At 48.4% G+C, this 12,295-nt stretch overlaps 1 protein-coding gene across 5 annotated transcripts in view; it reads right to left on the bottom strand.

Moving 5' to 3' along the window:
- BACH2 (BTB domain and CNC homolog 2) overlaps nt 1-12,295 on the bottom strand; it is a 184,010-nt gene that overhangs the window by 69,490 nt on the left and 102,225 nt on the right. For all 5 annotated transcript variants that reach the window (XM_032184055.1, XM_032184051.1, XM_032184052.1 and 2 more), the window contains exon 4: nt 10,923-11,074. The gene's annotated coding sequence lies outside the window, so the exon portion shown is untranslated. The remainder of the gene's footprint in view (nt 1-10,922; nt 11,075-12,295) is intronic.

Consider the following 12,295-nt stretch of genomic DNA (forward strand, 5'->3'; position numbering starts at 1 on the left):
CTCCTTGCTGCAGGCTGGCATCTGCTCTGAACAACAGCTAGACAAATACTATTGCTTCATCAATACATTTGTAATTCAACCACAAAATTTAAAAAGCAGCTGAAGAGCTTTGCATGGTAAACATCAGAAAAACACTGCCTTCCAACCCTGCAGCCAGTTGTTCTGTAATATCTCCTGCTTTGTGCTGACAACCTTTTTTCCCTCCAATCATTCAGACACAATGCCTTCAGGTCTGTCTAAGTAATGTAATTTACTGGAGTGGAATTCCCTCGGTACCTTCTGCAGCACTCAGTGACAGTATCATTTATACTCTACACTGTCATGCCATGACACTGACACATTGGCTTTCATCCCTCATTCAGTGCGGAGCGTGCAATTTCACCTTCCATTGTGCCCTTTCGCAGACTGCGTGCACAAATTTACTCCATTCATTCCTAATTACAAACCTCTGCTGAAGCGCTCTCATTAGATTTGTATTCCTCTCTCCAAACGTCAATCTTTTTTTTTTTTTTTTTTTTTTTGAAAATCCCACTTTTTCCGGAGGATCCATCCATTAGCAGCAACCTCCCCGGCATTCCTTCAACCGAGCGCATTAAAAGTGAAACCGGCGGAGCAGAGATGCTCTTAAAAAGCGCCATTATGGTAAATCTCCCTCACCAGTGTGTTTTTTTTTTTTTTTTCTGTCTTGTAACCCAGACGGTTGCCCGTGCCCGCATGTCGTGGGGTGAAGCAGAGCCGGGGCGGCTGCTTCGAGGCAGCCTTTGTGCGCTGGGAGAGCGGGGCACGCCGTGCCACAGCCCTACAAAGGGCTTGTGATGGCGGCAGGGGAGGCTGAGGGCAGGCTGGCTGCTGTGGGAAAGTTAAGAGCAAAACAAGCTCGGGGGTTCCCAAGGTAGGGGGAGGACACTCTGCCGTGTGAGCCAACAGGTTGCGAGAGCTCCCTGGCTGGAGATCTCCACCAGCCACCAACCCTACCCCGTGCCCACAGGGAGAACACGAACATGCAGCTGGGTTGGACGCGACGCGGTCAGAAAGGGCGCGCTCCGTCTCCTTCGCAGAAAGGTAAACACCTTAAAACATCTCAGCGCCATACAAGGGAAAAAATTACCAGCCCCGCGGCGCCTGCTGATGGTTGCACGAGGCGTCCCGGGTGCCACCGCTAAAAATAGGCCTCGTGGCGATCCCCCCCCTGCCTCCCCGAGGCGAGCCCTGCCTGCCTCATCCCGCTGGAAAGTGCCGAAGCGGCGAAGGAGCAGAGCACGAGCGCCGTGGCCGCATGACACACACTCTCCTGGCCTTATCTTCGCAAGCGATCACAGCTGAGCTCATCGCAGCAGCGTCTGTCTGTGTGTGTATGTGTGTGTAGGGGGGGGGGAAGGAACCACCCCTACATCTGTGTCAAAAAGGGAAAATTCCACAGAAAAAATGACAACAAACGCTTACGCCGCTCGGCGTCAGCTGGTCACCTACGGGATTGAGATGTGCAGATAACGGTACCAGATGTAACGTGATTCCCTGCAGAAAGCACCACCACGGAAACTCATTATTTCTCAAGTTTTTCCCCACTCCCCCCTCTCCCCCCCGAATTAAATATTTAAAACCTTGATTACCGCGTGAGCTCTCGTGCCTTTTGTGCTTGGCATCAAGGCAGGAGCCGGTCCGGCGGGCGGGCGCGCGCCGCCGCGAGAGGAGCAAGGCGCATTTCAGAGCAGGCAGCAGCCGCGCCACACGCGCGGCGCTCTCCTTCTCTGCTCAGGAGAGGGGGGAGGCTCGCGTTAAGGTAATTCAGAGGGATTTCGTATTGCATAATAAAAGACTCACCAGCGACAGCATCAATATTCCATGGAACAAGCGCGTGTGCCTCTAAGTGCCTCCAGCGCACCACATCCTCTGTGCAAGGCGGCGTTACTCAGAGCGAAAACCTATTGTCTTATTTAGCCCAGTTCTCAAGTCAAACAGGAACACTTCTGCCACGCCGTGAAGCCCGAAAAACCTGGAACCGTCATGAAGCGCCACGAAAGCTGCGATGCTCGGGCTGACACACAACTGAAAACGAGTTTTGAGCCTCCCTCCGTTACCTTCGGTTCCGTAGCTCTTGAGTAGATGCTCTCTCTACTCGTCCATTACACGAATTACATCAAACCGAGAAGCCCGAGATGCACAGGCACACTCATTCTCTGGAAATGCCACAACTGCTTAACGAGTGAGGCAGGGACAGCACCCAACCTTACACCGCCAAGTTATGAATTTCCCTGCAGATGCTGACAACGTCTCTCTTTAATGTTTCTCTTGGCCACAAGCTGACATATCAATTAATGTGGTCATAACAGATTTAGTAGCTCAATATATTTCAACTAATTTAGCGAATTCCTAACCGGTGCAACTACCTGGAAAAGCCACCGAGACAGCAGATTTCAGTACCATCACCCTAAAACCAAACCAAAAGGATTTTACGTGTCAAAAGATAACACTGAGAATTTGTTTCTTGGTGCTCAGCAGATTTGTACAGATTTCCTTTTTATTTTCTATTTTTTTCCCAGAAGATGAAGTTCTGGATCAGCAGTTCAAGTTACGCCAGAGAAGTGTTGGAGGGCTGATTTTAAAGATCTTTCAGTCCTCTCTAAAGCTGTTTTTTCCAGATCACAGCACAATTCCGCTTCCAAAATTCTTTCATCACCACCTCTTACTTATGCACTAAGCCCAACTCCTCTTTCTTTTTTTTTTTTTTTTTAAATAAAAAAACAAGAAGCTGATGAATTAACACAGCTAGACAACACTGCAAATAAACTCCCTCTCTCATTCCAACAGACACATTTACAAGTATTCAAGCACAGGACTCACCAGACAGAGATGAAGCTGCATGCAAGCCAGTCATCAGAGCTAACAGAACGATTATGCTTGCTCTACAAGTTCTGAAGCATTTGAATCTTATTTTTAGTTGTACACAAAGGGCAATAAATGGAAAATCTTATTGTAACCACTGCTTCTTCTTGGCCACCCACACTTCCAACACCTACAGCAAAAGTATATAAAAGCAAAAAACCCAGAACTCACGGCTCATCTGAACAAGGGATGCAAACTAGCTAATTGCTGTTACTTTTTTTCCAATTTGTATGTAGAGTGTCACGATATTCTGTTAACCATCACCGGCAGATATTCACACACAGCGTTTATCTCCTACGTCAGGGATCCTATGGGATTTTCATGCTTGTAATTAATTGCTTTCTTTCAGTGATCCGATGGAGTTCCTCTCGAAGTTAGCTAACCACTAATCAATTTTCAAATGAGGAAATAGAGAAGATGCCTCTCTCGAACTCTCAGTTTCTCCCCACACCCCAGCCCCAAATTAATGATGCACAAGGAGTTAATGCTTCGCTTACCTGTGAGAAATTATGCTCAATACTCTACCCAGAAACCGGCAATTAAAAAAAAAATCCCTTTACACTCATAATAGTAGAAGAACTTCAAACAAATTGCTGTCAAGGATGATTTCATTATGTTTAAATCCACTTTACTTCAAGTTGCTTTGCATATTACTTTTTAATTTTATCCATGAAACTCCTGTATCCACTACAATGCTGGTTTACCCTCCTCTCCTATGCCTGACTCCTTCCATTTACCCGGCTCCGCAAGGCGACACAAGTATGAACCTAATTATCGTCTGAAATCCTGCAGAAAGCCAACCCAATTAGCTGAGTAAAAAAGAAATAAAGAGAAAAGGTCTGTCTTAAGACCAGACTAAATACGAGTATTGGTGAGGCCACGTCTGGAGATGGGGCGAGCTGACAGTCTGCTGTCATTAATTACCTCGCTGCCCCTGGAAATGCATGGCGATGTGGCCGGGAAAGCCACGCTGCCACACTCGCGCTTCGGAGCTCTTTGCAAATGACAACAGGAAACCCGTCCCATGAGCTCGCAATACGCGTTTAACCTCGTATTTTAAGGCAACGTGTCAGCTGCAGGGAAACGCACCTTCACCTGCCCTTCACCTGCTCACCGATGGCCAGCTAGGGATGTCTTCCAGCCCACCATCCTACAGCGGCCGGCACCGAGCCACGCAGGCAGCCGGCGGCTCTGGGCACCCGGCACTTTCCGCGGCGCTGCCGAAATCAGGTGAATGCCTTTCTGGCGACGACGCGGGGTGCAGGAACGCGAGATGGGCGCCGTAGAAGCGCAGGTATCTAAGTATTATGAAAATAAATGGGTCATACACCACTGAGCTAACAACCACACCACCCCCAAGCCGGGCGCGTAATGACTGTGCAGAGCTCTGCCAGAGGGAAAGGAGAGATTTAAACAGCAGTGAAAACAAAACTGATGCGGTGAGATGGATTTTACTTTTCACCGGTTTGGGTTAGAGAGAAAGTTGAGCTCACCGTCACCCTCTCGCAGTGTTTTATATTAAAAAAGCTCGGCGGCGGCAGGTGAGGTGTCCTGGGGGAGGCAGGAGAGCAGGCAGGGTGCTGCCGCCCGCCCCCGGGGCCGCGGGTCGTGTCCCCTGCGGCAGGAGGAAGTGCCGGGCCAGCGGGCTGTGACTCAGTGCCTCGGGCTGACACACACACACACAAACCTACAGACGTACACACAAATGTACACGCACACGCAGCCTGTCACCTGCGGCGGCACAAAGCCAGCCCCACGGCGCCGCAACGCCGAGTCAACAGGCGGAGGGCACCGCACGCCCACACGGCGCATCCACCTCCGGAGCCACCAACCAGCAAGTGATCGAGGGCCAAACGGGGACAAGCACCAAAATAATTCATCTTCTGATGGCATATGGAGATATATTTTTTATATATATAGAAAATTAACTGATATATTAGCAGCAAATGCTTATCAAAAGCAGCCTCTGGTCGGCCAGGTGGGACGTCCAGGCTGCCTCAGGTCCAGTGATGCTGGCAGTGCCAAGGAGCATCTGGCTGCACCAAAGGACAGCCGCAGTGATGGCAGCAGTCACCAGCTTTACACATTCTCAAAGGCAGGCAGCGGGAGAATCTGGTTAATTAATCAGATTAATTAGTTGAGAAGAAGTTTTCTCCTGGATGGCAGCACTGGGTGAGTGATGAATGGATGGAGAGCAGGCTCACAGAAAAGGACCTGGGGGTGTTGGAGGATGAAAAACTGAACATGAGCCGTCAGTGTGCACCTGCAGCCCAGAAAGCCAACTGTACCTTGGGCTGAATCAAAAGCAGGTGGTCAGCAGGGCGAGGGAGGCAATTCTCCCCCTCTCCTCTGCATTCGTGTGACCCCCCCTGGAGCACTGCGTTCAGCTCTGGAGCCCCCAGCACAAGAAGGATATGGGCTGTTGGAGCGAGTCCAGAGGAGGGCTACAAGTATGTCCAGAGGGCTGGAGCACCTCTCCTATGAAGAGAGGCTGAGGGAGTTGGGGTTTTTCAGCCAGGAGAAGAGAAGGTTCTGGGGAGACCTCATAGGGGCCCTCCAGTACCTAATGGGGGCCTACAGGAAAGCTGGGGAGGGACTCTTTGTCAGGGGGTGTCAGGATAGGACAAGGGATGATGGTTTTAAGCTAAAAGAGGGTAGATATAGATTAGATATTAGGAAGAAATTCTTCACTGAGGGCGGTGAGGCCCTGGCACAGGTTACCCAGAGAAGCTGTGGATGCCCCATCCCTGGAGGTGCTCAAGGCCAGGCTGGATGGGGCTTTGGGCAAGCTGGGCTGGGGGGAGGTGTCCCTGCCCATGGCAGGGGAGTTGGAATTCGGTATCTCTGAGGTCCCTTCCAACCCACACTACTCTGTGTGCTTCTGTGGAAACGCTTTTTGTTGGCTGTGAGCACAGAGACCAAGGGTGTTGCTGGGGAGGCTGTGGAGGCCCCTGTGGTGGGATGTGCCCCGTGCCTGCACCAGTGACGGTGCTGGCAGCACCCAGCCCTGCCTCAGGGCTGGCAGGCACAGCCCACCACTCACCATCTGCCATGCCAGCACCATCAAACAGGTAAGAAAGCTCCTTCTCCGCCATAAAAATGGCATTGCTTGCTGACTGGTGTCAACCCTTGGACTTCATAGCCAGCCCTCAGAAAACCCACAGGCAGATTCCAATCCCCAACAAGAAAACAGACTATAAAAATCACAATGCCCATGTAGTAACATCACTGCTGCCACCAGTGTGGCACAGAAAGCACCCTGATGTGACAGTGACACATACCAACAGGAAAACCCTCAAGACATTGGCAGCAGAGCTCAGCACAAAGAGGAGTTGCCCATCCGTACAGATGAACCCGTGGACGTGTGGCAGCCCCTGCCAGGACAAAGGCCCCATTTCCAAAATAATCTTGGATGTGGTGTGGAAACACCAGCAGTGTCCAGGTTCAGCACTGAGTGAGTGTCTCTCATCCCCATCTCCATTATGCTCCAAGTCAGATATAGGCACTCCCAAAGTGACCATGAAAGCCCAAGCTCCGTGCTACCACACAAAAACACAAACACCAGCGGAGAGGGGACCTTTATTTTAAAAATGACATTTTGTGGCCGATATGACCACATCTCACACCAAAGGCCGGTGATGACTGCTCAGTAAGATAAGAAAACCTCTGTCCTTGGCCACAGGCATTCTGCCTGGGAACAGCTGGGTGGGATTTGGTAACCAGAGTTACGACTGTTTGGTGAGTAGGCTTTCACAAGTATGTGACATCATCTTCAGAAATTTGATTTCCTTTTTAATTCAATAAAGTTACCTGACCTTTTAGCGCGGATTTAAAAAAAGATAACATTTTTTCCCAGTCCCTGGTGGTAGGCGGATGACACCAAAATCTGCATCTTCAAACTTCACATTATTTACATCTGCCTACAGATGGTCGCAGGACAAATTTCAAGAAATCTTTTTTTTTAAAAATTGAAATATTCTGAAGAGCTCATACCTAGCAAATGTGAATTTCACGTAGAGTTTTTCTGAGTTTGAGTTTAGGGTTTGTGATTTTTTTTTGAACAAAGCACTTAAAGGCCCTCACTGAATTCTCAGCACGGCGTAAGTAGTCCCAATTAGGACAATTTATTACGCTCAGAATGCCATTGATTGGTATGTTATTTTTGCTGCTTGTAAAGGAAAAGAAAGCTGGGTAAAACAAAGCGAGAAGTGCAAGGGTAGCGTTGAAATCACTGTGAGCAGCTCTGCACATCTGCAGGAAGGCACCGTGAGTGCCCGACCATCCGAGCAGGGCCCTGCACGTGCGGTGCCGCTGGCGATAGTTCACGTCCACGACCCAGGAGCCGTGTCTCAGCCAAGAGCACAGCTTCTTCTTAAATCCTGCACTCCCTCATTATGCGCACGGTCTAACCTTGCCGTGATTAACTCCCAGGGGACCAAGAGAAATGTGTTTTTTTTTCTTATCTTCGCACATGTACTGTAACGGCGTTTAGCAATCTGCTCTGTCAGAACAAGGGAGAAGACTTCTGCTTTAAATTAAAACATCAAGAGATATTATTTTTACAGAGATCACATCAAACAGAATCCTACTAGCATTATAAAAATGGAATAATCAATGGAAGAGGGGAAAGGTGTACGTGCTTACTAAATACACCGCACCCTGGGAAAAGCAAGAACAATATGACTGTTACAGCTAGGTCAAGCTCTCTCCAACAGGGCTAATTAACAAGGGAAAATTCAGTGGTTTTTTTTTCTGTTGGAATTGCTGTAACAAGGTAATTGCTACAAGCAGCATTTGTTATCAAAAAGCCAGATGGAAGGCTTGTGAATAACACTGAGAAACCAAGGGAGCACCTGATGGCTTGCCCTGTGCCCAGCTCCCCCAGCACAGGTCTGCTCGTGGAACCACTGCAACCCCAGCCGATGACCTACGAGGTGACACCTGCACCTCCAGGAGTCAGAGCACGTGGCATGTTCCAAAGGTTTGGTGTATCTTGAGCACAGACACAGTAAAAATAAATAAGGAAGGCACAAAGCTTATGACAGCTTCTAAATCCTTCTGCTTTTCAACTTTATTTGGTCCTCGGCCATGGCTTTACTCTTGGAAACAGAGATTTCTGATTATTCACGGCACGAGAAACAGCAGGACAAAACTTCCTATGCACTTCTACCAGCTTGCTTTGGCTGTGGACAGGGAACGGGTGTTTTTCTCCATTTATGTCCATCCAGTTTCTGTCTGCTTCTTCACATCTGCTAAGAAGGATGCCATTTTTTTGGTTAGTTCCTCTGAAAGGGTTTTTATTAGTGTATTTGCAAGATGCCTCATTACAGGCTTTTCAGAAACCATGAGAAAAGCCTGCGAAATTGTGAATAAGGCTTCCAAGTCCCATGACAATGCTGCTAAGTAGGGCTAATGAACAAAGGGTTGTTTCTGCCTGCCTAGCTGCTACAACTCATATTTTTAAGTTTCCTTCCCTTAAGACAGGCACTAGAAACATGTTTCAAGTGCGATCCAAAATTCTCACACAGTCAGACAATGCGTGCTACTGGGGGTTTGTCTAATAGCTGCACCATTTATTGACAAGCCCATAATGAAATGGCAAGACTCCCCCTTTTCCAGCAAACAAAATCAACAGAACACCTTCTAAGGTCTCTTTGACAGCAAATTCCCTTTCTCCTCTGCCTAGAGTTTCATTGTTATTTCTGCTGATAACACCAGAAAATGTTGTCTCTTCTCTTTAAAAATCAACTTCCCATAAGCGTTAAAAAATCCAGCACTCCTTTTGCAATAGAATTTCGTTTTAGTTTTGAGTGCTGCTTGTAGTGTCAAGAAAGCAAACAAAGTACCTCACATGAGGTAGACTTCTAACATAAATTCTTTGCTTCTAAAATACAACTTTTTTTGAGAAGCAATATTACAAATTAGTTCCTAAGATTAAGAATGGTGTCAGCAAGCACTCAAGCAAAACTGGCCAGAATGAGTGGTTGACTTCACTCTCCTGCCCCGATTAGTCATTAAGCTGCAGAGCATGAATTTATTACTGCGGTGAAAAAACAAGGGCAGGATGCCAGCCTTGCTGACCAGCATGTCAGTGCTTATTTCAGGAGAAAAATGAAAAGAAGAAAACATTCCTTCTTTTACTTCCAGTTGCAATCCCCCGTATCCTCCCCCATCTTCCAGTGTTTTTAAAGAAATTCCCACTTCTGTCCTTTTGCCGCTCGGTAGCTGTGGCTCGGAAACATCCAGACCCCACAGGCAGCGTGACAAGATTTAAGATCTGCGCGGTCACTGGACAGCAGATGTCCTTATAGAGGCTGGGGTGAGTCCTGCGCCTCGCACCAGCGTGACCGCTCATTCCCCAGATTCCCCTGTGGTTTTTCTGGTGGCGTTACCCGACCAGCTGCCGGCTGTCACCTCTGCCCGGGCAGGTGGGAGCGCAGAGCTCGGGCGACGCAGGATTCAGATGCATCGAGATTAAGGAGCATCGCTGCTGCTGAAAGGCAGTGTGGTGTGAGCTGAGCAGCCCTGGCTCTGAAGCTGGGCGATGGGTTTTGTGTCCGATTTCTCTTCCCTCCCATGTTTTCTCTTCTGTTTAGAGTCCTGGATTACGGCACAACTGATGCTGGCAACTGCTAGCCAGCACAACACTGCGAACCACAATTCTGAATCATCTCTGGTTCAGATGATGTTTTGCCAAGCTGCTCTATGCCACCAGCCAGAAAACAAAAACCTCCCAGCCACAATGGGATTTGCTTTTTATTTATATATAAATATATAAAATTGAAGTTGTACTTAAGCCTTTTTCCCAGCTCGGTGGCTCTGGGGTGTCCCATCCTCTGGATTGCACAGCCCACCACATCCATGCCATCCTCGCAATGCTCCAGAGGCTCCTTCCATCCCATGGATCCCTCTCCAGGACTGCTTAAAAAAGGGTGAAGCCAATTGCTCCCCTCTAGAGCAGCCCACTGACCCCTTCCCAGAAGGACACTACATGCAGCCTCAGAGGAAGATTTAACCACGCTGAGGGTAAATGTGTGCATGGCACCACAGCCGCTCCTCATCCTGGGAGGAAACATCCACGTACACAACACACACCAGGAAATACCCACACAGGGCAGGTTGGAAGGGGTCTTCAGCCCCCTTTTGTCCCTAGTAAATCTGTGCACAGCTTCCTCCACCCCACCACAGCCTGTGCAGCCAAGCACAGTTCTTCCTGCATCAATCACATTTTCTGTCTGCATTCAGAAGCAGGTACAAACACGCCATGTCCATGCCCTGCCCCTCCTGAGTGACGAGCATGCAGGCAGGCAGTGGGATTTCACCAACAATTGCTAACAAACCTGCAGGTTCCTGAACAACACTCCTGGGCGGGATGACCACCCCGTGAGGGCAGCATTTTTCATGTCTGTTGCTGCTGTGTGTCAGCCCTGGCTTTTGGCGGGGCAGCCAGCTCTGTGCCCCACACAAGCAGCTCTCTGCAAGGAGCTGGAGTTGGCAGTGCAGACACTACTGATGCGTACAGAGCCTTTCAGGGCAGCAGTCTGAAAGGAGAAGCAGCACAGAGCCAAGGCTCCCCCGAAGGAACCATTCTGGAAACCCCAGCAAAGAGGATGATACGGTTTTTATGATGGGAAAAATACAGGGATGCCTACAGTCCCGCTGATGGCATCCAAACTCACACGGAGCACGTGTGCCTTCAGCCCAACGCAGCAAAGTAAATGCACACAAACGTATCCAGTTGTGGAGAAAACCTACACGTAATTAGGGGGATGGGGTGAAGAGAAGCTATTTTGAGTACTTTTTGCTAAGGCTTACTATGGCAGCAGAACACTTAGAAAAGCCTTCAAAATGACAATCACCATTTAAGTTAAAAAAGCAAGAAACTACTTCAATAACAATTTATTCGCCAGCTAATGTTTGCTGTTGAATTACAGCTTTTACAGTATTTTTCTGAAGTATGATGTTTACTGCCTCCACCTTGCCTCCCAAAACTCTTTTTCTTCTTCTTTAAATAGCAAGGAATTTGAGTCATGACTTACATGTAACTTTTCTAGGTTCGGCGCTGGCTAAAATGTTCTCACGATGCAGGGAACAGGATCAATGGAGAAATTAAGAGGCTACAGCAATCCATTAAGAAGTGGCCCTCCAAAGCTTTGCAGGGCAATGTTCTGGAAACTCAGTCGGTATCAACCTAAAATAAAATAAAGGCACCCATTAAAAAATTCAAGCATTGACTCCTCACAAAACTCCTCTGTTTTTTTCCTTCCAGTTCTAAACACAGTTAGTGTGGGAGCATTTTTTTTAACATAGAAGGTCTCTATGTCAAAGATGACAATTACATTACGCCAATAACGTACATCTTACCTTTAGACTGCAGATGCCTTATATCAAAGACTATGTTTTTCTTGCGTTGGTGTAGCACCAAGCCAAATGAGCCCCCCGAGAATTATAAAATAGATACTTCTGAGATTAGTCTAGCAGGTCTTACCGTAGGCATGCACATGCTTGTGCACACGAACTACGAAAGCTCTGCACATCACACCAGGATGGAGGTCCAACAAAATGAGCAAGATGATCTAACAGACTTCAGATTAATACTGGCTTTTGCCAAAGCTTTGGTTTTATCAAGGAATTTAAGTCATTAACATGACAATTGTCTCTCGGTTTTTATTTTATAGTGGGTATCTTCAGAAAAGAAACGCCACCGGTGCAGTTTGGTACCCCCAGGTTAATGCAACGCATGCCGTGTTCCTCCAGCCACCCTGTGGGAACGCTACTGCAAGGCAGCACCAAAACAACCGGAGAGGGAGAACAAGGTTCACGTTCCTGCAGGCAATTCAGCGTGCTGCTGCCGATGCACAAGGGCTCAGACCCCGGGGAGGAGGCCCTCATGTTTGGGGAGGGCCGCAGGGAGCAGCGCTGGGGCTGGAAGAGGTGCAAGCACCCAGCGCCCGAGCCTCAGCATCGGCACCCAGCCCAAATCCCACGCACCGCCCGATCCCAAACGCCCCAGAAAAGGCTTCCCTTGTTTACCAAGGAAGCGGTCATGCTCTGAAGTGGTCAGGGAGGAGGCTGGGAAGGAAATACTTGTGGAAGGAGAAGTAATTGGTTTTAAGTTACAGGGATTTTCAAGCTGAAGTTGCACCAGCGACGGTGCCCAACGCTTTGCTGCTTTCTTGGAAAAAAATGCTGGAATGCTCAAATAGTATTTATTTGACTGAAGGTGCTGACTGGGAGTGAAAAGGAAGACAATTTGCTTTTGAACAGAAGGGGACAGTAGCAGAACAATCAGTGGCATGTATGCATCTTCCCAAGATCACCCTAAGGGCTGTATCTGCAGAATTACCACCTACTCCGGCTAGATAAAAGGGGGAGGAGGTGAGGAGAAAAATAAAAATACGGCTTAGCCTTT

Source organism: Aythya fuligula, chromosome 3 (assembly GCF_009819795.1).
Source record: "Aythya fuligula isolate bAytFul2 chromosome 3, bAytFul2.pri, whole genome shotgun sequence".
NCBI classification, from domain to species: Eukaryota; Metazoa; Chordata; class Aves; order Anseriformes; family Anatidae; genus Aythya; species Aythya fuligula.